Genomic DNA, 5,482 nt, shown 5'->3' with positions numbered 1-5,482 from the left:
AGTAACAGGGATTGGTCCCCCTGCCCTCTACTCTGACCTGATGGTGAGAAGCCTCTGTAACAGACTGACATGTCAGTTCCATTCAGCTGTCCAGAAAGAGACAACCCTGGCACCAGAAGATGCTGTTAGACTGGGATTGATGGAGGTGATGTGGATATAAAGAAACCAGTCTGGCATCTTCACAACACAATTGTTCCTCAGTCTAAAGGACTGAAGTTGTGCACTCTCTCCTTGGAACGGAGACTCTACTCATGAGGCTCTGTTGTTTTAGGAGTTGCTAAGATGGTAATGGGGAAGTTTGGTGATGGAAGAGTCCATCTGCAGGTCAGGTCCCCTGCAGTCAGGAAGTGGTTCATCCCAGCATGCCTGGTGTGGTTATCCTAATGAACCTCTGCAGGTGTCACCTTCTAGTCCAATTGGATCACATGGAATTTGCTTCCCTTTGTCTTGTTAAGTGCCTGTTTTATTTAGGGCTTTTATTGTTGTGAAGAGACACCATGACCACAGCAATTCTTATGAAGGAAAATGCTGGCTTACAGTTTTAGTGGTTTAGCCCGTTATCATCAAGGCAATGTAAAGGCAAACATGCAGGAGGAGCTGAGAATTCTATAACTTGATCTGTAGGCAGCAGAAGAGACCTGAATCCCACATTTGGTGTGTCTTCAGCATATGAGAGAGTAAAACCTGCCTCCACAGTGACATACTTCCTCCAATAAGGCCACACCTACTCCAACAAAGGCACACCACCTAATAGTGGCACTCCCTATGGGGGCTATTGTTATTCAAACCACTGCATTAGACTCCCAGGCCCCCATAGCCTTGTAGCCAGATCCTAATGCAAAATTGCATTCAGTGCAACTTCAAAAGTCCCCATAGTCTATCTATTTCAAAGTCACTTGTGAGACTCAGGTAATGTCTCACGTGTAATACCCTGTAAAATCAAATGAAAAAGCAGATCACATACTTCCAACACACAGTGTACAAGATATGCATTATCATTCCAAAATGGAGGGAAGGGAGCATAGAGAGAAAATACGGATCCAAAGCAAGAGCAAAAACCAGCTGGGCAAACTCCAAACTCTGCATCTCCCCGTCTGAGGTCAAAGTGTTGTTCAGATTCCCAATTCCTTTCATCTTTGTTGACTGAAACAAACTTCTTTGTCTTGGGCCCATTATTGTGATGGCAGGAAGCATGACAGCATTGAGACAGACATGGTGCTGGAGGAGGGCTGAGAGTTCTACATCAGATAGCAGGCAGCAGGAAGAGAATGACACACTGCCCTGGTTGAGCATTGGGACCTCAAAGCCTGCCCCTAGTGACTCACTTCCTCCAACAAGGCCACACCTCCTAATAGTGCCCCACCTGATGGGCCTCCTGGGGCCATTTTTATTCAAATGACCACAGGGACTGGCTTGAGCAGAGAAACATGTCTTGCCATGGCAATAATTTACTAAGCTTCTGAACTGTAATCCATTCCCAATTATATGTTTTCCTTTATAAGAGTTGTCATGGCAATTGTGTCTCGTTACAGGAATAGAAACCCTAAGAATTCGAATCTATTAAATATTGTTGATCACTTGTCAGGCTGTTTAATTCAAAGGACACTGACACAGAAATTTGTTTGTTCCACACACTGCCTGGAAAGCAACTGACTGGAGATGGCCCTATTGTTCCCTTTCTTTGTGTCTAGGTACCCTGGAGTTGTGGGTTTTTTTTTTTTTTCCTGTTTGCCCTTTTAGGGGTCTGCAACCCAGATCCCAAATAAACTATATGGAGACTTATTCTTACTTATTAATTCCCAGCCTTAGCTTGGCTTTTTTGTAGTCAGCTTTTCTTTTCTTTGTTTTTGTTTATTTGTTTGGTTGGTTTCTTGAGACAAGGGTTTCTCTGTGTAGTTTTGGAGCCTGTTCTGGCATTCTCTCTCTACACTAGTTTGGTCTGGAACCGACAGAGATCCTCCTGCCTCTGCCTCCTGAGTGTTGGGATTAAAGGCGTGTACCCCTACCACCCTGCTGTAGCCAACTTTTCTTAAATTATCCCATCTGCCTTTTGCCCTTGGGCTTTTACTTTTCTCAATTCTGTATTTCCTTCTTTCCTTCTTACTCCTCGGTTGGCTGTGTGGCTGCACAGCTGGCCCCTGGCGTCTTCATTTCCTTCTCCTTTTTTGTTGTTGCTCCTCCCTCTTCTCTCTTCTATTAATTCTCTCGGGCTGGCAACCCCACCTATCCTTCTCTCCAGCCTAGCAATTGACCATTCAGCTCTTTATGGGACTAATCAGATGTTTTAGACAGGCAAAGCAAAACAGCTTCACAGAGTTCAATTGATGTGACATAAAAAATAAATGCAACACAGCTTTGCATTATTAAACAAATACTCCACAACATAAAGAAATGTAACACATCTTCAATAATATTTCACAACACTCCTCCTATTGAATTTTTTCAGGAGATGATTCATAAATCTAGTCCATTGTCAATTGGGACTACCAGTACAAATGTCTTATAAACATGCAAACTTTAAATATATTATTTTTTATTCTCCTATTTGATGTGTGTATGTGTGTGCCTGCATAAGTTGATGTGTACTGCAGGCATGGGGGGGGGTCTATGGAGGCAAGAAGAGGGGATCCTTTGAAACCAGAGTTACAGGTGGTTGTGAGTTGTCTTATGGGTGTTGGGAACTGAGTCAGGTTCTCTGAAAAAGCAGGAGGGCTCTTAATCACTGAACTCCCTCTCCATCCCAAACACACTAACCTTAATACTTACAGTGAAAGTCAAGTTGAATGTTTAGGCAGAAGACAGAACCAGCACTTTAGAAAAATCTGCTTCTGTATTCTATAGTAATGCCCTGGCCAGGGAGGAGACACATAAAAAGGCCACTAAGTTGCCTTTTTGGTTACAATACTATTGGAATCAAAACCTAAAGCAATGGATGCAAAAATTTATTGGTTGAAGGTTAAAGAGCCTCAGTCCTGGAGCATCAGAGGAGGAACTTACCTCACAGGAAGAGGTTTCCCACAATTCTCACAGTTTATTTCCCAGTTAGATTTACACAAGCATATGTCCAGGCTTCTGTTTTTTCTTGCCTATAAATTTGTAACTCTGCTTCTGGAAAAAGTGGAGAAAGAAGAAATCTTTCTCTTCCTGATTTGGCCAAACTGTAAATAAATAAACCTATATTCCCTTTCTAATTTCTGCTTCTTGGTTTCTCTTTAGTAGAGGAGGTAGCAGGGATTATAGACACAGTTTCCTGATAACAGTTTGGACACAGTCACAGGACACAGCACCTGGCTAGGTGATGCCTAGAGGTGGAATTTTCTCTCCCACCAGCAATTCCCAAAAAAACTCCCACTGAGACTTAACATTACCTGTAAATGCTCAGCCAATAACTCAGACTTATTATAGCTAACTCTTACATTTAAATCAACCCATATTTCTAAGTAATTTTAGCCATATGGCTCCTGGCTCATTACCTCATTTTCTCCATGTCCTGCTTGTTCATCTGGCTGGCATGTCTCCTGCCCCTGCCCCTTTTCATGATAGCATTCTTTCCTTCTCTGGCTGTCCTGCCTGTGCTTCCAATCTGGCTATGGGCATGTCAGTTTTTTATTAAACAATAAATAATAATAATAATAATTATTATTATTATAAAAATAATAATAATAAATAACCAATGAGAATACTACACATTCAGAGTACAGAAGGATTATTCCACAGTATTTTCCTCTTTTTGTCTATATAAAAAGGAAGTTTTTTAATAGTATAACTATATATAACAGAACAGTTATTAAGCAAGAATTATAGTTAGAATATCCAGTCCATTTGTATTTGACAAAATTAGAGACAATATTTTAATATTTTTCTCATCATTGTGATTCCAGTTTTTTTTATCCTAATTTACCTTTTATCATAACTAAGGAAAACTATACCTATCAAGTCTTCAACTCCATCAAAGACGCAGAAGGATGAAACATACCTAATGACAGGGATATCAGGCACCCTGGACAGTCATCCAAAGTTTTTCTGTAACTTTGGGGCATCCATCTTTGGCCCATAGACCTAGTATATCTGGCACACTTTTTTCAGAAGCAGGAAATTTTGAGGGACTGTCTTACCTTGTCTTGGCAATGTTTGGTAGTTGTTTTCTTTTGTGTCCCGGCTATACATTATATTTTTAAATGAGCTGTTTAAGCATAATAGCCCAAAGAAGAGTAGAAACACACATACAACATAACAGATATAACTTTCAATTTGCATCAATAAACTAAAATCCATACCAATGTAAAATATTTAAGATTAATAGTTGTTTATTTTTGGATTAAAGTATGTTCAGTAATCTACCCTTTTCTCCTATCATTTCTATATCCCTCCATTTTCTTTTCAGAAAGAGATCCTTGAATTCAATCTTGCTTAGCATTTTTCCTGACCATTACCAGTAACAACTTGTGACCAGCCTACTCCCCAAAATCATAATAAACACTGGCAACTCATTTAGGAGGAATGGTGTCATAGTTATCTAGACTACTTCCTGTTGATTGGGGAAACTGGTAATCTTTGGGAGACAATGAGAAAATTTAGGATTATGGTCAAGTCCTGGCTGGAGTATTCTGTGAGGCTGGATCATCTCAGCTAGTTGCCTTGAAGCTGTTCTGGATGTAGAACTCAGAAGAAACTACAACAGAGGTGCTCGAAGATGTTGGATCATCTGAGCCATTTGCTCCCATCAGTGATTTTTCAGGGGTTCTTCCTCTATCATACCTGATTTTTCTTCACATGGAATGAATTAATAGCCTCCCCTTTCCTGTGGAAACAAAAGCATAGTTTCCCTCCCAAAGTGACGTATCTTTTGCCTTAAATTTTGAGATCAAGACAGTTTTTAAATATATAGGTTAGTTTAAACTGTTAGTTTTCAGAATCCAATGTCTTTTACCAGATATCATTTGTTCATTAGCAGTCAAAAAGTCTCAAGACAACATGTAGGATCTAGTCTCTCTGTGTAGTTCTCATCTTTACATGTGTTTTTATATTTTTTATTACTCTATTTCTTTTTTAAGGACTTTATAATTATGTTTTTTAATCTAAGACCATCTATTTTTTTCCTTCTCTCTCCCAAGCCTATGCATATTTTCAAACACACTGTAAACCTTTTAGAGGTTATTTTTTTAATTGAATCTGTCTTTACTGGGCATCTCTATCTTTTTCTGACCACATGAGTCTTCAAACTTCTAAGAGACCAAAGCATCGGCTTTGGTGGCTGGCTCTGTCCAGACCTTGTGACTTTCTTCGTGAAGGATGTACCAGCACAAGAGCCTTGTTTACCATCACAACTCTGGGAAGCTGTTGGGTTCACACAGCCACCATGTAGTGGGCCACTCGTTACTCATAAACCCCATTTAAGTGTTTGGTAGCTGGGCATCTTAAAAGAGATGAGTGGTTTTTGTCCTTAGCACCAAGCCAGAAAGCTGCCTCTTAAAGGAGCCAG

This window comes from Cricetulus griseus, chromosome 3 (genome assembly GCF_003668045.3).
Source record: "Cricetulus griseus strain 17A/GY chromosome 3, alternate assembly CriGri-PICRH-1.0, whole genome shotgun sequence".
NCBI classification, from domain to species: Eukaryota; Metazoa; Chordata; class Mammalia; order Rodentia; family Cricetidae; genus Cricetulus; species Cricetulus griseus.
This window is presented reverse-complemented; position numbering follows the sequence as displayed.